At 49.1% G+C, this 20837-nt stretch overlaps 1 protein-coding gene across 1 annotated transcript in view; it reads right to left on the reverse strand.

Annotated features, from left to right (window-relative positions):
• Positions 1–20837, reverse strand: part of STAB2 (stabilin 2) — a 473152-nt gene that overhangs the window by 150825 nt on the left and 301490 nt on the right.

The raw sequence follows: 20837 nt of genomic DNA on the forward strand, positions 1-20837 counted from the left end.
ACTGAAGTATCTCTTGACTATCTGAAAACATTCTGTTACCAAAGTATAAGTAAATTTAGCATCATGTGTTACCCCTTGAAGAAAAAGGACCCCACCATGACCTGCACAATGGCTCAAAAGTCCACATCCTAATCAATAAAACCTTCCCTGGCCTGTACTTTTTACAAAATTTTTTAGCTCCATTGCTATTGTGTTCTAAGTAGCTCTCCAGCAATGGCACTGGAATGTGCGGAACAGCATTATGAAACAGATCCTAGGCAAACTTGCATGACTGAGTCGCTGGTTTTTTAGCCTCCGTGAATAACCCCTTTTGCTATGTGCTAAGCAGTTCCAGATGCAGTTACCCTTTCTGCCGCTGCTGTTTCCTTTTGTAGCACTGATCACAGTGTGACCTGGTGCTCCAGGTGAGGTTTTTTCTTATTCAGTAGCCTACATTTTGTTGTAGTTTTATGTGTGGGGTAGTCTTATTCTAAAATTGCATATGAATGTGGATATTTTAAGCCTTAGCCTAATATTGGTAGAGCCCCCTGCCATTTCATTTAGCATGTGTTGGACTGAGGAATCTGACTTTATATCCTGTGAGTCAGAACCAGTCAAATCCAGCTAGAACTCAGACAGCTCTGAGAGAATCTAGCAGAAGCCAAGTGAATTTCAGTCACAGCATGGAGACTTTCTGAGATTAATTTGTCTCATAGTTTGGGCCCATCCATGGCCATAGAAGGGAGAATGCAGAACAATTCAACTGAATCTCCTCCTGCCCAGGAGTAACCTCTGGGCAGGAGATTACATTAAACCACCTGCCCAGAGGTTAAACCTCTGGGCAGGTTACATTAAACCTCCTGCCCAGAGGTTTAACCTCTCAACATTAAAACTGTAAGTAACCACTTGGTCTATGGGTCTTGGATTCCCCTTAACAAGGAGGCCATTCTAGGTCCAACTAGAATCCCATCTGTATTTCTGCTGCTCCTTTATGTCTTCTAGTATGTGAAGACGTGTTGTTGCGCTTGGTGGTTGTGGGACAGGCCTATAGACTGCCGCTCTTACCACCAGTCTCAGACTGAGAATACCCGCCTCCGTCGTAGGGGGAGAACTCTCCATCGCTGTGCTCAGCCCGCCTTCTCTGCTGCTATCCCTGCCACGGGCTGGATTCCTCTGACTGCAAGGCAGGCCTTTGCACCAGCCCTGCCGCTGCCATTGCTCCTGCCTCAGGCCCCTCCTAGGGGCATACGTTGATGCTGTGCCTCTTAAAGGGCTCATAGTGGGAAAACCCCTGATGTCATGGGCAGAGGCCTATAAGAGGCTACCTTGGCAGCCCTTCCTTGTCTCGGCAATAGGTCAACTCTATTGGAGTGCATTGCTTCTGCAGGTTCCTGATTTCAGCTTCCTGTCTCTTGATTCCTGCTGTGTTCTGTTCCTGAGTTTCTGTGTCCTGCTCCTGATTCCTTGTGGCAGTCTGGTCTGTATTCGAGTTCTCATCATCACCCTGGTCAATCCTCCTCCTCGTCTGTCTTCAGCGTCTTTGTCCTGCTCATGTGGTCCCTCGTCCTCCACTCCCCTCTTTGTTCCTTGCCTCTTCGGATTGGACTTTTGGTTTCAATTTTGGATTTGGACCTCTGGCTTTGACTTCTGCCTGGACATCGTATCAGACCTTGATGCTGCTTGAACCCTGCCAGTCACCGACCACTGCCTGGATGACGACACTGAGCAAACTGTGCCTGCCTCTGATCTCTGCCAGAACCTGACCTCATTCGCTTGCCAACTGTCCTTACTGCTGCTAGACTTCAGCTCTGCTTGCATCCATTGTGCTGACCTGCAACATCTTCTACGTGACGGATCTTCCCCTCCACAGATGCTCACGCCTAAGTCCAGCCTTCCCTGGCACCGAGGATATCTCCCCAAGGTCTACTGCCCAGGAGGGAAGGGTTAGGTCGGCCATCATAGTTGGTGATTCGATTATTAGGAACGTAGACAGCTGGGTGGCTGGTAGACGTGAGGATCGCCTGGTAACATGCCTACCTGGTGCGAAGGTGGCGGACCTCACACATCACCTAGATAGGATTTTAGATAGTGCTGGGGAGGAGCCAGCTGTAGTGGTACATGTGGGCACCAACGACATAGGAAAATGTGGGAGGGAGGTTCTGGAAGCCAAATTTAGGCTCTTAGGTAGAAAACTAAAATCCAGAACCTCCAGAGTAGCATTCTCTGAAATGCTCCCTGTTCTACACGCAGGTCACCAGAGGCAGGCAGAGCTCCAGAGTCTCAATGCGTGGATGAGACGATGGTGCAAGGAAGAGGGATTCAGTTTTGTTAGGAACTGGGGAAGCTTTTGGAGAAGGGGGAGTCTCTTCCGAAGGGATGGGCTCTATCTTAACCAGGGTGGAACCAGACTGCTGATGTTAACCTTTAAAAAGGAGATAGAGCAGCTTTTAAACTAGAACAAAGGGGAAAGCTGACAGTCACTCAGCACTGCATGGTTCAGAGAGAGGTATCTTCAAAGGATACTAATGATGCATTAGAATTAGGGCATCCCGACAGTGAGGTTCCAATAATAAGAAAAGTAGTCCAAGTGCCTGTAACTAAAAACTCACCTAAGCTAAAAAATTCTAACTTATCCCTATCAATTAAAAAGCAGAATGAAAATACAAACAAAAAACAAACTTTGAAATGTTTGTATGCTAATGCCAGAAGTCTAAGAAGTAAGATGGGAGAATTAAAATGTATAGCAGTGAATGATGACATAGACTTAATTGGCATCTCACAGACATGGTGGAAGGAAGACATCCAATGGGACAGTGCTATACTGGGGTACAAATTATATCGCAATGACAGAGAGGAGCACCCGGGAGGCGGTGTGGTGCTTTATGTCCGGGATGGCATAGAGTCCAACAGGATAAACATCCTGCATGAGACTAAATGCACAACTGAATATGGGTAGAAATCCCTTGTGTGTCGGGGAAGACTTTAGTGATAGGAGTATACTACCTTCCACCTTGTCAAGATGGTGAGACTGACAGTGAAATGCTAAGAGAAATTAGGGAAGCTAACCAAATTGGTAGTGCGGTAATAATGGGAGACTTCAATTACCCCAATATTGACTGGGTAAATGACTCATCGGGATACGCTAGAGAGATAAAGTTCCTGGATGGAATAAATGATAGCTTTATGGAGCAATTGGTTCAGGAACCGACGAGAGAGGGAGCAATTTTAGATCTAATTCTCAGTGGAGAACAGGATTTGGTGAGAGAGGTAACGGTGGTGGTGCCGCTTGGCAATAGTGATCATAATATGATCAAATTTGATTTAATGACTGGAAGGGGGACAGTAAGCAAATCCACGGCTCTCGTGCTAAACTTTCAAAAGGGAAACTTTGATAAAATGAGAAAAATAGTTAAAAAAAAACTGAAAGGAGCAGCTACAAAAGTAAAAACTGTGCAAGAGGCATGGTCATTGTTAAAAAATACCAACCTAGAAGCACAATCCAGATGTATTCCTCATATTAAGAAAGGTAGAAAGAAGGCAAAACGATTACCGGCATGGTTAAAAGGAGAGGTGAAAGAAGCTATTTTAGCCAAAAGATCTTCATTCAAAAATTGGAAAAAGGATCCAACAGAAGAAAATAGGATAATGCATAAAAATTGGCAAGTTAAATGTAAGACATTAATAAGACAGGCTAAGAGAGAATTTGAAAAGAAGTTGGCCGTAGAGGCAAAAACTCACAGAAAAACTTTTAAAAATATATCCAAAGCAGAAAGCCTGTGAGGGAGTCAGTTGGACCATTAGATGATCGAGGGGTTAAAGGGGCACTTAGAGAAGATAAGGCCATCGCGGAAAGATTAAATGATTTCTTTTCTTCGATGTACTGGAGAAGGTTTTCATGGGTAATGATTCAGATGGACTGAACTAAATCACAGTGAACCTAGAAGATGTGGTAGACCTGACTGATAAACTTAAGACTAGTAAATCACCTGGACCAGATGGTTTACACACTAGAGTTCTGAAGGAACTAAAAAATGAAATTTCAGACCTATTAGTAAAAATTTGTAACCTATCATTAAAATCATTAAATTTTTTTAATGTATTTCTGCCCTGGAGGCGACTGTTCAGTTCCTTGTAAACCGGTGCGATATGTATTCTTTACAGGAACATCGGTATATAAAAATAAAAAATAAATAAATAAATAAATAAATAAAATCATCCATTGTACCTGAAGACTGGAGGATAGTTAACGTAACCCCCATATTTAAAAAGGGCTCCAGGGGCGATCCGGGAAACTACAGACCGGTTAGCCTGACTTCAGTGCCAGGAAAAATAGTGGAAAGTGTTCTAAACATCAAAATCACAGAACATATAGAAAGACATGGTTTAATGGAACAAAGTCAGCATGGCTTTACCAAAGGCAAGTCTTGCCTCACAAATCTGCTTCACTTTTTTGAAGGAGTTAATAAACATGTGGATAAGGGTGAACCGGTAGATATAGTGTACTTGGATTTTCAGAAGGCATTTGACAAAGTTCCTCATGAGAAGCTTCTAGGAAAAATAAAAAGTAATGGGATAGGTGGCGATGTCCTTTCATGGATTACAAACTGGCTAAAAGACAGGAAACAGAGAGTAGGATTAAATGGACAATTTTCTCAGTGGAAGGCAGTGGGCAGTGGAGTGCCTCAGGGATCTGTATTGGGACCCTTACTTTTCAATATATTTATAAATGATCTGGAAAGAAATATGACAAGTGAGGTAATCAAATTTGCAGATGATACAAAATTGTTTAGAGTAGTTAAATCACAAGCAGATTGTGATAAATTGCAGGAAGACCTTGTGAGGCTGGAAAATTGGGCATCAAAATGGCAGATGAAATTTAATGTGGACAAGTGCAAGGTGATGCATATAGGGAAAAATAACCCATGCTATAGTTACACAATGTTAGGTTCCATATTAGGTGCTACAACCCAAGAAAGAGATCTAGGCGTCATAGTGGATAACACATTGAAATCGTAGTTCAGTGTGCTGCGGCAGTCAAAAAAGCAAACAGAATGTTGGGAATTATTAGAAAGGGAATGGTGAATAAAACGGAAAATGTCATAATGACTGTATCGCTCCATGGTGAGACCGCATCTTGAATACTGTGTACAATTCTGGTCGCCGCATCTCAAAAAAGATATAATTGCGATGGAGAAGGTACAGAGAAGGGCTACCAAAATGATAAGGGGAATGGAACAACTCTCCTATGAGGAAAGACTAAAGAGGTTAGGACTTTTCAGCTTGGAGAAGAGACGGCTGAGGGGGAATATGATAGAGGTGTTTAAAATCATGAGAGGTCTAGAACGGGTAGATGTGAATCGGTTTTTTACTCTTTCGGATAATAGAAAGACTAGGGGGCACTCCATGAAATTAGCATGTGGCACATTTAAAACTAATTGGAGAAAGTTCTTTTTCATTCAACGCACAATTAAACTCTGGAATTTGTTGCCAGAAGATGTGGTTAGTGCAGTTAGTATAGCTGTGTTTAAAAAAGGATTGGATAAGTTCTTGGAGGAGAAGTCCATTACTAGGGATGTGAATCGTTTTCCATATCGTCTTAACGATAGAAAATCGTGTGGCAGGGCAAGAAAATCGTCTTAGGCACGATTTTTTAGTTAAAAAATCGTTAAAAATCGTTTTTTTCCGATTAGTGCGCACTAACTCGAGTTAGTGCGCACTAACGGGAGTTAGTGCGCACTAACTGGGAGTTAGTGCGCACTAACTGAAAATGATACAATTTGACACTTTTCAGGTCAGTTAAGGTCAGTTTAGGAATGAATATGTATTCCTATTGGCTGCCCTCTTATTTATTCATGTTACCAAGTTTCCTACTGACAGTATATGGGGGATGGGAAATGGAAACAGTTGGTAGCTTGACAAAACAAGTAATGTGATCAGTCAATGTGACTAGAACTTGTGCCCTAACCCTGATACCAGGGGTATTGTGATCTTCCTGCACACAGTGCCCTATCCCTATTAATACCAGGAGTGTTGTGATCTTCCTGCACACAGTGCCCTATCCCTAATACCAGGGGTGTTGTGATCTTCCTGCACACAGTGCCCTATTCCTGATACTGGGGGTGTTGTGATCTTCCTGCACACAGTGCCCTATTCCTGATACCGGGGGTGTTGTGATCTTCTTGCACACATCCCGATATCAGGGGTAGGGCACTGCATGCAGGAAGATCACAACACTCCTGGTATTAATAGGGATAGGGCACTGCATGCAGGAAGATCACAACACTCCTGGTATTAATAGGGATAGGGCACTGCATGCAGGAAGATCACAACACCCCTGGTATCAGGGATAGGGCACTGTGTGCAGGAAGATCACAATACCCCGGAGGAGTGAGGGTCAGGCAGCTCCCCCCTGTCTGTGAAGCCAGCCTCTCACTAGTAATGCAGGGAGGGAGCTGTCTCAGACTTCACCATCCTCCCCCCCCCCCCCTTACCCACACACCATTCACTAGCTGGGACATGGGGGAAGTCAGGAGTGAGGGTCAGGCAGCTCCCCCCTGTCTGTGAAGCCAGCCTCTCACTAGTAATGCAGGGAGGGAGCTGTCTCAGACTTCATCATCCACCCCCCCCCTCACCCACACACCATTCACTAGCTGGGACATGGGGAAGTCAGGAGTGAGGGACAGGCAGCTCCCCCCTGTCTGTGAAGCCAGCCTCTCACTAGTAATGCAGGGAGGGAGCTGTCTCAGACTTCACCATCCTCCCCCCCCCCTCACCCACACACCATTCACTAGCTGGGACATGGGGGAAGTCAGGAGTGAGGGTCAGGCAGCTCCCCCCTGTCTGTGAAGCCAGCCTCTCACTAGTAATGCAGGGAGGGAGCTGTCTCAGACTTCACCATCCACCCCCCCCCCCTCACCCACACACCATTCACTAGCTGGGACATGGGGGAAGTCAGGAGTGAGGGACAGGCAGCTCCCCCCTGTCTGTGAAGCCAGCCTCTCACTAGTAATGCAGGGAGGGAGCTGTCTCAGACTTCACCATCCTCCCCCCCCCCCTCACCCACACACCATTCACTAGCTGGGACATGGGGGAAGTCAGGAGTGAGGGTCAGGCAGCTCCCCCCTGTCTGTGAAGCCAGCCTCTCACTAGTAATGCAGGGAGGGAGCTGTCTCAGACTTCACCATCCTCCCCCCCCCCCTCACCCACACACCATTCACTAGCTGGGACATGGGGGAAGTCAGGAGTGAGGGTCAGGCAGCTCCCCCCTGTCTGTGAAGCCAGCCTCTCACTAGTAATGCAGGGAGGGAGCTGTCTCAGACTTCACCATCCTCCCCCCCCCCCCTACCCACACACCATTCACTAGCTGGGACATGGGGGAAGTCAGGAGTGAGGGTCAGGCAGCTCCCCCCTGTCTGCGAAGCCAGCCTCTCACTAGTAATGCAGGGAGGGAGCTGTCTCAGACTTCACCATCCTCCCCCCCCCTCACCCACACACCATTCACTAGCTGGGACATGGGGGAAGTCAGGAGTGAGGGACAGGCAGCTCCCCCCTGTCTGTGAAGCCAGCCTCTCACTAGTAATGCAGGGAGGGAGCTGTCTCAGACTTCACCATCCTCCCCCCCCCCCCTCACCCACACAACCATTCACTAGCTGGGACATGGGGGAAGTCAGGAGTGAGGGTCAGGCAGCTCCCCCCTGTCTGTGAAGCCAGCCTCTCACTAGTAATGCAGGGAGGGAGCTGTCTCAGACTTCACCATCCTCCCCCCCCCCCCTCACCCACACACCATTCACTAGCTGGGACATGGGGGAAGTCAGGAGTGAGGGTCAGGCAGCTCCCCCCTGTCTGTGAAGCCAGCCTCTCACTAGTAATGCAGGGAGGGAGCTGTCTCAGACTTCACCATCCTCCCCCCCCCCTCACCCACACACCATTCACTAGCTGGGACATGGGGGAAGTCAGGAGTGAGGGTCAGGCAGCTCCCCCCTGTCTGCGAAGCCAGCCTCTCACTAGTAATGCAGGGAGGGAGCTGTCTCAGACTTCACCATCCTCCCCCCCCCTCACCCACACACCATTCACTAGCTGGGACATGGGGGAAGTCAGGAGTGAGGGTCAGGCAGCTCCCCCCTGTCTGTGAAGCCAGCCTCTCACTAGTAATGCAGGGGGGGAGCTGTCTCAGACTTCACCATCCCCCCCCCCCCCCCCCCTCACCCACACACCATTCACTAGCTGGGACATGGGGGAAGTCAGGAGTGAGGGTCAGGCAGCTCCCCCCTGTCTGTGAAGCCAGCCTCTCACTAGTAATGCAGGGAGGGAGCTGTCTCAGACTGGTATCAGGGTTAGGGCACTGTGTGCAGGAAGATCACAACACTCCTGGTATTAATAGGGATAGGGCACTGTAAGAGATGACTGTAGTAGATTGAATAAAGATCTGATGTTTCTGCTCTCCTCACACCAAACAAAAACAACACACAAGCAGAGAAGCCCTTCTTACAAAGCTGAGCTAGTGAGTTAAGTAGGAGAAAAAGTAAACATACTGGTGCCAGTGTGGCTACTTAAAAAATACACTTACCAACAATCAATTACATATATTTGAACTGTGTACAGTTCCAGCCAGGACCACCTTTCTAAAATGCACAGTGATTGGCAAATTCAACATGCACTAGCATTTCAGGTGCCTGCTAACAAAAATAATAAACAAATAAGTTCTAGTCACGTGAGTGCTGATCATTACATTACTTTTTTTGTCAAGCTTCCAACTGTTTCCATTTCACATCCCCCCAACCATATTGGTAACATCAATAGATAAGAGCACAGCCAGCCAATAGGAATACATACATACATATTCATTCCTAAGTGACCCTTTACTGACCTGGGAAGTGTGAACACTTTGTTTCATTTTCTGTTGGTGTTCGTTAGTTTCCAGTTCCATTTCCCATCCCCCCAACCATCACCTCAGTGGTAACCTTGGTAATATCAATAGATAAGAGGGCAGCCAGCCAATAGGAACACATATTCATTCCTAACTGACCTTCAGTGACCTGGAAAGTGTTTATTTGTATCATTTTCAGTTAGTGCGCACTAAATCGAGTTAGTGCGCACTAACAGGGAGTTAGTGCGCACTAACTCGAGTTAGTGCGCACTAACACGATTTAACAATTTTTAACGATAAATCGTTAGAATTTCTATTGTATCGTGTTCTATAACGATTTAAGACGATATAAACATTATCGGACGATAATTTTAATCGTTGAAAAACGATTCACATCCCTATCCATTACCTGCTATTAATTAAGTTGACTTAGTTTTTGGGTACTTGCCAGGTTCTTATGGCCTGGATTGGCCACTGTGGAAACAGGATGCTGGGCTTGATGGACCCTTGGTCTGACCTAGTATGACATGTTCTTAAGTTCTTATGGTATTGGGGAAGCTTCTGTTGGGCCTCTGCATTACCCAGCTTCGCCTGTCATCAGTGGGGACCTGCAGGGTTCCTCCTTGCAGGTTGAGTCAACCTTACTTCAGCCTTACCCCGCAACAAGTGTGTAGCGTCTGTGCTACCTATGGATGTGGACTAACCTGTAAATAAATCAGAACTGCTTTGGAACCACAGTTTATGCATCAGTGTGAATTTTGTGAATGGCCTTTGCACTGTGAGCAAGGTGCTCTGGGGTCACAGTTTCTGAAAGGGTTTTGACAGTGTGCTTGGTAGAAATCTGTATCCAATCCCTAGAAATGTCTGATCAACCTTTCCACCGTGGAGTTTCACCTCCAGGTTCACTATACCATTCAATCTACCACAGTTCACTATGAACCTTATATCCAGAACAGGATATACCCCCTGACCATCTGGTTTCACTTTCAGAGGTAATTTTACAACTATGTGAGGTGGAGTAAAATATGCATGGACCTTTTACTTACAGACTTTACCCCAAATTTTCAAAGTAAATTTATATGCATAACATATATAATTAAAAAATTCACTCATAAGTTTCATTTCATTTAATATCTATATACCGCACATACGAAACTTACAACTTTATGAAAAGTAAGACTACTCAATAGAGCTCGTAAATTGCATACTTGGCGCAGTTTAAAAAATGTTCTCTGTACCATTCTAGCAAAATTCTGAAGTCCCTTACTTTTTCCACTTTCTCCAATTTCATTCCTATCAAATTTGAACATCACTGGGTCACAAGGGCCTCCTCTCACTTTAACTAACACCACCTTAGTCTTAGATGAATTCAACAATGTAGAGATTACTTACCCGATAATCTCCTTTTCCTTAGTGTATGCAGATGGACTCAAAACAAGTGGGTATACTGTGCTCGTGCTAGCAGTTGGAGACGGATCTGACGTCAGCACGGGTATATATACCTCCACAGGAAGTGCAGCAATTCAGTAATCTTCCTTGCAAAAGCTTTATGGATATATGTGTGACTGACCGATCGATTAAATGAACAGGATTACCCTGACCGATTGATAGTAGCTGGAGACCGCCAATGTTCACAACCGGAAGGTGTCGACACCCGGCAGGGTGGATGCCCTATATAAGAAAAACATGGCTTACCGTGAGTCGGTGAATCCCCACGTATGCCGGCAGCCGGGTAGGATGCCGAGTCCATCTGCATACACTAAGGAAAAGGAGATTATCAGGTAAGTAATCTCTACATTTCCTAGCGTGTAGCAGATGGACTGAAAACAAGTGGGATGTACAAAAGCTACTCCCGGACTGGGCGGGAGGTTGCCCGAGGTCCGTTTAGGATTGCCCTCGCAAATGCTGTGTCCTCCCTGGCCTGAACATCCAGACGGTAGAATCTGAAGAAGCTATGGAGGGAGGACCACGTCGCCGCTTTACATATCTCTGCAGGCGACAGCATCCTAGTTTCTGCCCAAGAGGCCACTTGCGCTCTGGTAGAATGAGCCTTGACCTGTAGAGGCGGTGGCTTTCCTGCCTCTACATAGGCTGCCTTGATAACTTCTTTGATCCAGTGGGCGATGGTTGGCTGAGAGGCCGCTTCCCCTTGCTTTTTCCCGCTGTGAAGGATGAACAGATGGTCCGTCTTTCGTACTGCTTCTGACATTTCCAAGTATCTGGACAGCAACCTGCCGATGTCGAGATGACGCAGTATTCGACCTTCTTCTGATTTCTTCAAACCTTCCGTGGTTGGCAAGGATATGGTTTGGTTGACGTGAAAGTGCGAGACTACTTTGGGTAAGAAGGAAGGGACCGTGCAAAGATGGATAGACTCTGGATTGATTCTGAGAAATGGATCATGGCAGGACAGTGCTTGTAGTTATGAGATGCGGCGTGCTGAACACACAGCCAGCAAGAACACCATCTTCAAGGTTAACAAACGGAGAGACAGGCCTCGAAGGGGTCTGAAGGCGGATCCCGCTAGAAATTCCAACACTAGGTTGAGGTTCCACAGGGGCACTGGCCACTTCAGTGGCGGGCGAATGTGTTTGACTCCTATCAGGAAACGTGAGACGTCTGGGTGTTTGGCAATGGTGTTGCTGTCACTCCTGGGACCGTAGCAAGACAGCACTGCTACCTGAACCTTGATGGAGCTGAGGGACAGACCCTTCTGAAGTCCATCTTGTAGGAAGTCCAAAATGATAGGAATCTTAGCGGCATGTGAATTGGTGCTGTGAGAGTCGCACCAGGCTTCCAAAACTCTCCAGATCCTGATATATGTCAGTGATGTGGAGAACTTGCGTGCTCGGAGGAGTGTATCTATTAGGGATGTCAATCGTTTTTTGACGATTTAAAATATCGTCCGATATATTTTAAATCGTCAAAAATTGTTAGAGCCGCGATACAATAACAATTCCCCCGATTTATCGTCAAAAAATCGTAAATCGGGGGAAGGGGGAGGGGAAAGGGGAGGGCGGGAAAAACGGCACACTAAAAAACCCTAAAACCCACCCCGACCCTTTAAAATAAATCCCCCACCCTCCCGAACCCCCCCAAAATGCCTTAAATTACCTGGGGTCCAGAGAAAGGGTCCCGCTGTGATCTTCCACTCTCGGACCTCCGGTGCTTGTAGAAATGGCGCCGGCGCTACCTTTGGTTTTTCCGTACGGAAAAACGATTCGCGGCAGGAGATCGCTCCCGGACCCCCGCTGGACCCCCAGGGACTTTTGGCCAGCTTGGGGGGGCCTCCTGACCCCCACAAGACTTGCCAAAAGTCCAGCGGGGGTCCGGAACGACCTCCTGCAGTCGAATCGTGTTGTCTACGGCCGGCGCCATTTTGCGCAAAATGGTGGCGCAAAATGGCGCCGGCCATAGAAAACACGATTCGACTGCAGGAGGTCGTTCCGGACCCCCGCTGGACTTTTTGCAAGTCTTGTGGGGGTCAGGAGGCCCCCCCAAGCTGGCCAAAAGTCCCTGGGGGTCCAGCGGGGGTCCGGAAGCGATCTCCTACGCTCCTGACCTTGGGGGACAAAAAACAAAATGGCGCCGGCGCTACCTTTGACCTGTCATATGACAAGGCAAAGGTAGCGCCGGCGCCATTTCTACAAGCACCGGAGGTCCGAGAGTAAAATATCACACCGGGACCCTTTCTCTGGACCCCAGGTAATTTAAGGCATTTTGGGGGGGTTCGGGAGGGTGGGGGATTTATTTTAAAGGGTCGGGTGGGTTTTAAGGTTGTTTTAGTGTGCCGGTTTTCCCGCCCTCCCCCCCACTGGACCCCAGGTAATTTAAGGCATTTTGGGGGGGGGTTCGGGAGGGTGGGGAATTTATTTTAAAGGGTCGGGGTGGGTTTTAGGGATGTTTTAGTGTGCCGGTTTTCGATTTACACGATTTTCACGATTTTCATGATATTTAAAAAAACCCAAACGGCGACGATCCGATTCCCTCCCCCTCCCGGCCGAAATCGATCGTTAAGACGATCAATCACACGATTCACATCTCTAGTATCTATTACCGGCTCCAAGTATCCTCTTTTCTTCAATCTAGCCCTCTCAATGGCCAGACCGTAAGAGAGAATTGAGCTGGATCCTCGTGGAGGATGGGACCTTGCCGCAGCAGGTCCCTGTATGGAGGCAGAGGTAGAGGATTCCCTGCCAGTAGTCTTCTCATGTCTGCGTACCAGGGTCTTCTTGGCCAATCTGGGGCCACTAGAAGAACTAGGCCTCTGTGTCGCTGAATCTTGTGTATAATGGCGCCCAGCAGGGGCCACGGAGGAAAGGCATATATCAGGATTCCTTGAGGCCATGGCTGTACCAGGGCATCGATTCCCTGGGATAGCGGATCCCGCCTGCGGCTGAAATATCTGGGTACTTGAGCGTTGGACCTGTCTGCTAATAGGTCCATGCCCGACGTCCCCCACTGATCCACAATCATCTGGAAAGCTGTGGGCGACAGCTGCCATTCCCCTGGATTTAGGCTTTCTCTGCTGAGGAAGTCTGCCGTGGTGGTGTCCTTCCCGGCGATGTGAACGGCGGAGATGTCCTGGAGATTCGCTTCCGCCCAAGTCATCAGGGGGGCTATTTCTAGGGATACCTGTTGGCTTCTGGTTCCGCCCTGTCGGTTGATGTATGCCACCGTGGTGGCGTTGTCTGACATCACTCTGACCGCTCTGTTGCGAAGTCTGTGGGCAAATCGCAGGCACGCTAGCCTGACTGCCCGTGCCTCTAGCCGGTTGATGTTCCACCTTGACTCTTCTCTGTTCCACCGCCCTTGGGCGGTGAGTTCTTCGCAGTGTGCTCCCCATCCGTTCAGGCTGGCATCTGTAGTGAGCAGGGTCCAGGTTGGGGAGGACATTCTTGACCCCCGGCTCATGTGGCCGGGCTGCAACCACCACCGTAGCTGATTCCGCACTCTGGCTGGTAGAGGTAGATGTACGGTGTAGTTCTGTGATCGTGGGCTCCACCGGGATAGGAGGGTGCGTTGTAATGGTCTCATATGAGTCCGCGCCCATGGTATCACCTCCAGAGTGGATGCCATGAGGCCGAGGACCTGTAGGTAATCCCGAGCTGTGGGCCGGCTGGCGCTCAGCAGGGCCTGCAGATGATTCCGGAGTTTCGACTTCCTTTTGGAGGTCAGGCTGACCTTGTCTTCCTGGGTGTCGAATTGAACCCCTAGGTATTCCAGCGACTGGGACAGCTGTAGGGAACTCTTGTTTATGTTGACTACCCATCCTAGGCTTTCCAGAAGAGCTATAACTCTGTTGGTTGCCCGGTGGCTCTCCTCCGGTGACTTTGCCCTGATCAGCCAATCGTCCAGGTAGGGATGGACGAGAATTCCCTCCCTCCTGAGTGCTGCCGCCACTATTACTATGACCTTGGTAAAGATCTGCGGTGCGGTGGCTAACCCGAAGGGTAAAGCTCGGAACTGGAAGTGCTGATTCAGGACTTTGAAGCGTAAATAGCGCTGGTGATCCCGATGGATTGGGATATGCAAATAGGCTTCTGACAGATCTAGGGAGGTGAGAAACTCCCCTGGCTGTACTGCATTCTTGACAGACCATAGAGTTTCCATGCGAAAGCTGGGGACCCGTAGGTGTCGGTTGACTGACTTGAGGTCCAGGACGGGCCTGAAAGTGCCCTCCTTCTTGGGTACTATGAAATAAATGGAATAATGCCCAGAATTTATCTCCCCTGGCACTGGGATTATGGCTTTTAGTGCCAGGAGCCTCTGTAAGGTAACTTCTAGTGCCGCCTTCTTGAGAGGCGAACAAGGAGATTCCACAAACTTGTCCATCGGGAGCCGAAGAAAATCCAGGTAATACCCTTCTCGGATGATGGCGAGGACCCACTGGTCCGAAGTAATCTCGACCCACCTGCAGTAGAAGAGGGTTAGCCTGCCCCCTATGGCTGCTACCCCCAGATGGGTCGGCTGATTGTCATTGTGGGTTGCGGCCAGGACCAGACCCCGAGCCGGTTCTCCTCTTGTTGTGCTTAGCCCGAAAGAGCTGGTTCCTGGCCTGAGAACGAGGTGCTTGATAGCGAGCCCTGTAAGGGTTGAAGCGCTGAGAGCTTCTACCTCTGGATGGTCTAGAAAAAGAACGCTGGTTCCTCCTCGACCTGCCTTCTGGTAGACGGGGTAATGGAGAGGCACCCCATTTATTAGCCAATTTCTCGAGATCGCTGCTGAACAGTAGGGATCCCTTAAAGGGCATTCTTGTGAGGCGCGTCTTGGAGGAAAAGTCGGCAGCCCAATTACGTAGCCAGAGCTGTCTCCTGGCTGCCACTGAGGATGACACTCCCTTGGCTGCCGTACGGACGAGGTCGGAGGCTGCGTCAGTGAGAAATGCGAGAGCTGATTCCATGTCTTCTCCCGTGGTGTTGTTTCTAGTTTGCGATAAACAGGAACGCGTCACCACGGTGCAGCAGGTCGCGATTCGTAGGGACATGGCTGCTACCTCAAAGGCTTGTTTCAGAATGGTGTCCATGCGCCGGTCATGTGTATCCTTGAGGGCCGCTCCCCCCTCAACCAGAATGGTGGTGCGCTTCACAATTGCGTTAACTATGGCGTCTACCTTGGGGCACGCCAGCAGCTCCTTGGACACCGGGTCCAGAGGGTACATGCCTGACAAGGCTCGACCCCCTTTGAATGAGGCCTCCGGCGCAGTCCATTCCAGATCCATTAGCTGCTGTGCTGCTTGTAGGAGGGGAAAATGGTGAGCCGTTTGGCGCAGGCCCTCTAACAGGGGGGTTCATTTTAGGGTCCCCTGGGGTGTCCTGGCCCGGAATAGCCAGTTCTGATAGGCATTGTGAGACCAGGCCTGGAAGATCCTCTTTCCGAAAGAAGTGTCTCATGGTCCGATAGGGTTCTATCTCCGAGGGAAGTTCTCCCTCCTCGGGGGGCTCCTCATCTTCCTCGTAGCAATCCGAATCCCCATAAGTGGGGCTTCCGGGTGGCGAATGGCCGTGCCTAGGTCTCGAGGGTCCAGGGGCCGGATCATCCGGAACAGAAAGGCCCATACGAGGAGCAGACTGCATCTGGACAAAGGCGTGGATCCCCTTGAATAATTCCACCCAGGAGAGTGAAGCTGGATCTGGCCTTAGGGGCACCAGGTCCCTCGGGTTCCCTGGTTGCGCACCGCGGCCTACTAAGTCCGGAGTGTTCCCTGAGGAACCGCTGGGCTGGGACCGGTCCTGTCCTGGAACTCCCATGGCCTCCTCACTTTGGGCACAGAGTGAGTCTGCTTCCTCGCTCTGAGTGGCTCTGAGGTTGCATGCTGAGCAGAGGCTTAGAGCTCTTATGCCTGATTCTGGAGGTGCCGGCTCTGCGGACGTATGGGCTCTCTTATGCTCCATATGCTTTGCAATATGTATCGCCTACTAATATGCGCTTATCTTATGAGTGTGCGCTTATCAACCTGCACTTAGCTGTATGCGCCTATGAACGGGCGTCTTATGAACATGCGCCTACCAACAGGCATCTTATGAGCGTGCGCCTATGAACGTGCGTCTTCCAATGGCGTCTTATGAACGTGCGCCTATGAACGTGCCTACCAACTACGTCTTATGAACGTGCGCCTATGAGCGTGCGCCTATCAGCGGCGTCTTATGAACGTGCGCCTATGAGCGTGCGCCTATCAATGGCGTCTTATGAACGTGCGCCTATATGAATGTGCACCTGCCAACGGCGTCTTATGAACGTGCGGCTATGAACATGCGCCTACCAATGGCGTCTTATGAACGTGTGCCTAAGAACGGGCGTCTTATGGATGTGCACCTATGAATGTGCGCCTATTAGCGCGCCTATCCGCATGCACTTAGCAACGGGCGCCTAACTCAGCGTGCGTACAGCAACGTGCGTCTAGGTGGCGAAGGCGAGTAGGCAGGTAAAATGGCGACCTCCTTGGCGGGCCGCCCCGTAGGCAGGCCCCGCAAATCCTTACTTCCTTGGAGACCACAGTAAAGATGTACACCTTATCTTGTCTTCGGCGCTTCCCGGCTGCGACCCGGGCGGTCTCCGGCTGCGGGGGGAGAGGGTGAGTACCTTCACCGCCGCGCTCAAGGAAGTGCACCTGCTGCCTCTAGGCCGCGCCCGAACTCGTCTCGCTCGGGGGCCAAGTCCTCGCCGGGACCGAGGCTGCCTCTATGCCGCGCCCAAGCCCTTCTCACTCGGGGGCTAGGTCCCTGCCGCGAGTTGGCCACCGGACCGAGGCTCCTACCTCCGAGGGACCACGGAAGTCAGCTCGGGAAACTCAACTGGGGGAGGGACCGAATGGTATCACCGCAAGAGTGCAGGGCTCGTCTTCAGTAGGTTTCTTCTAGGAATTTAGTCGTTGTAGGATTTGGAAACACGCTCAGCGAGCGTGAGGTAGCTCCAAACTGCTTTGGAGACGGAAATTACTGAATTGCTGCACTTCCTGTGGGGGTATATGTACCCGTGCTGACGTCAGATCCATCTCCAACTGCTAGCATGAGCACACTATACCCACTTGTTTTGAGTCCATCTGCTACACGCTAGGAAATAACCCATTATTTAATAACCAATCTGAGATTTTCTGCAGCCCCTATTGGTGCCAGTTCCTTCGCTATGGACCTGTTGTTCCTGCTCTTCGGATCTCTGCACTTCACTACCCGGGTTCCTGTCTCAGCGCTTCCTGCTCCTCGGGGCCTGTGTCAGCATTACGCCACCTGGACGCTCTCTCAGCGCTTCCTGCTTCTCAGAGCCAGGCTCAGTGCTACTTCACCTGGACTCTCTCTCAGCGCTTCCCGATCCTCGGGGCTAGGCTTGGCGCTACTTCACCTGGACTCTCTCTCAGCGCTTCCCACTCCTCAGAGCCAGGCTCGGCGCTACGTCACCTGGACTCTCCTGCAGCGCTTTCTGCTCCTTGGGCCTGGCTCAGCGCCTCTACATTTGAGTTCCTATTGCAGTGCCCTCAACTCATCGGGACTTCCATGGCACTTCAACATTGAGGATCTTGTTCCAGTGCTTATTCTCATCAAGACCTGGCTCAGCGCTGTAACTCTATCGGACTGTGTCTCGGTGTCCCCGTTCCTCGGGGCACTCCCCAGCGCTTCTACTACAGAAGGTCCTGTCACCGCATTGCTGTGTCTCGAGCAGTACCTCTGCATTGCTACTCTCCTGGCACCTGCTACAGCGGATTCCCCACTCTAGCCCCATTCAGCATACCACAGTCCAGAGTCTCCGCACCTGCACCTCCTCATCTTGAGGCCACTCCCACATGGTCCTGCTCTACACTCTTCAGAGCTGCAGTGGCCTCGCACCCCTTGAGACTCTCTCTCCTTCTCCTTCTGAGAGTGCTCCTGTCTTGGACTGTACCCAACCTCTCTAACACACTCTGCATCCAGTCGCCTACTCTCTCTGGGACCAGCCACACAGAGGTTCTCCTAAGTCTAGCCAGCCCCGGCACCCAAGGGTTCAACCTGTGGGGAACAAGGGCCGGTACTGGCGAAGTCCCAGCTTGCCGCTGTTCTCGGCCAGCCTCGCCTCCCGATGGTGGGGACCTGTGGGGCCCAACCCTTCAGGTAGCATCAACCCCACCTCAGGCCAAGGGTTCACAATTCCTAACACATCTGCATACAAAAATCCTTTAAATCCCAACAAGCGAATCAAAGCCTCCAACGGCCTTAGAACCAAACAACAGGGGGAACAAGGCAGACTCCTATGGTACTCCACATTACATTTCAAAACCTTCAGAAATCTTATTTCATACCATAACAACTGATAGTGTATCACTCAAAAATGATGAAAACCATTGCATCACCTTCCCACTCATTCCCACCTGCTTATAGCGGTTCAATAAAATACTATGATCCACTAGATCAAATGCACTAGACAGGTTCAGCAAGATCAACAACATTGATTCACCTTTTTCCTTAACACTTAATCATTCACTGCTACTAATATTGTCTCCGCGGTGCTATATCCCCTCATAAACCCAGATTGACACTCATCTAACCTGAAAGCTGCTGAACCACCACCTTCTCAATCATTTTTGATAAAAAAGGAATATTAGCAATCACAAAATAATCCAGAAACACTTTGATTAAAAAGGAAGGGCAAGGGTCAAACAAACACCAGGTTGCTCTACATCCTGTAGTGCTTGAGGAATTCTGCACTATTGCAGAGTGCAGAATTTGCACAGAATTCCCCAACTGTGCATTGGAGTAAGCAAAGGCTGTCCTGCACGTGGTGAAAAAGGAATAGGCCCTGGCGAGCCATGAGCGGAGCCCGTCCTGCTCATGGCAAAAAGATTAAACAGACCCTGGCGTGCCACAAGTGAAGCCTGTCCCACTTATGGAGGAGAAGGAGCAGGCCCCAAAGTGCTGTGTCCAGAGGCTATGCTGCTCACAGAGAAGATGCAGCAGGGCCCAGTAGAGTGAGTCTGTGTGTAGAAGTGAGTGTTTGTGTGTGTGTGTGTGTGTGTGTGTGTAAAACTGAGCCTGGGGGGTGAGAGTGCCTGTGTGAGGTTGTGTGGGTTTGGGTGCCAGAGAGAGGGAGTCTATGTGAGGAGATTGGGAAGGAGTGTATATATTTGTGAGAGATTGAGAGGTGGTGTGTGTGAAAAAGGGATTGTGTGTATGTGAGAGTGCTTGTTTGTTTGTGAGAGAGGGAGCCTGTGTAAGCTATGTATATGTGTAAGAAAGAGAGCCTGTGTAAAGGAATGTGTGTGTAAGAGAGAGAAAGCCTATGTGTAGGGGGTTGTGAACGAGAAAGGGAGCCAATGTTCAGGGGTGTGTGAGAGAGAGATGTAGGTAGCCTATATGAGGGTATATGCATGAAAGAGAAAGGGAGCCTGTGTGGGGGTGTGTGCAAAAGAGAGAGGGAACCTGTATGAAAGTGTGTGTGTGTGTGTGCGCGCACATGCGAGACAGAAAGGGAGCCTGTATGAAGGGGTGTGTTTCTGTGTGCAAGAGAGAGAGAGAGAGAGAGAGAGGGAACTTATATAAGAGGGTGTTTATATGCACCAGAGAGAGGGAACCTGTGTGTGTGTGTGAGTGAGAGAGAGAGAGAGAGAGAGAGGGACAGAGGGAGCCTGTGTGAGGGGCAGTACAGAGAAAGGAGTCAAATTCTGGAGTAGAGATAGAGTGGAAGGGGTTGAGCCTAGAGGAGAAGGGGAGAGTTAGTGGCAGGTGGAGGAGTTGGGGCCTAAGAGGGCAAAGTGAAAGGAGACTGGCCAGGGGAGTAGGGAGAGAGGGTGGAAGAACACTCTTACAGTGAACTTCTAAGGAAATTCTGCTCAAAATATTTAAATCTCTGCATCATTAAGTAATAACTTTTTTCTGTATTACATTTTAAATTAATTACTTAAAGACTTATGTATATTGTGTTATTTTGACCACCATAAAGTATGCAGAATTTTGTAGATTTTTAAGTTTTTGTGTGCAGAATTTAAAACATTTTTTGCGCAGAATTCCTCCAGGAGTAAAGTATCTACCATTTCATTCACCGTATCACCCAAGGAGTCTGGCTCCCTTCTCATCCAAGCTGACAAAACTTATCCTTATCAATTTTACCCCTACTTTGTTTGAACCCTTCCTGCACTAGAAAGATATTATTCTTCGCTATCTGAAATACAAATTCTATAAATCTGACCATATTACCTCTCTATTACCTATTAATCCAAAGTCTTGTCTGGAAAGCACTCTTTCAATTCCAAAATCAAATCTAGGGTGAGTCCACCCTTATCTGTGACAAAATTAACCAACTGTGTCAATCCAAATACAGCTAAACCAGTTTAGAAATACTGAGCCAAATCACAGGTTAAATCATCTACATGGAGATGAAAATTGCCCACCACTAATAGGCTATTGAAACACAGAGCTACCTTCCCAATAAATTCAAACAGATCTTTAATCCTCTTTAAAATAGTCCTTGATGGGGAATAAATCAGTAAAATACCAATACCCTCATTCCCTATCCTGACCAATAAATA

This window comes from Rhinatrema bivittatum, chromosome 4, assembly GCF_901001135.1.
Source record: "Rhinatrema bivittatum chromosome 4, aRhiBiv1.1, whole genome shotgun sequence".
NCBI classification, from domain to species: Eukaryota; Metazoa; Chordata; class Amphibia; order Gymnophiona; family Rhinatrematidae; genus Rhinatrema; species Rhinatrema bivittatum.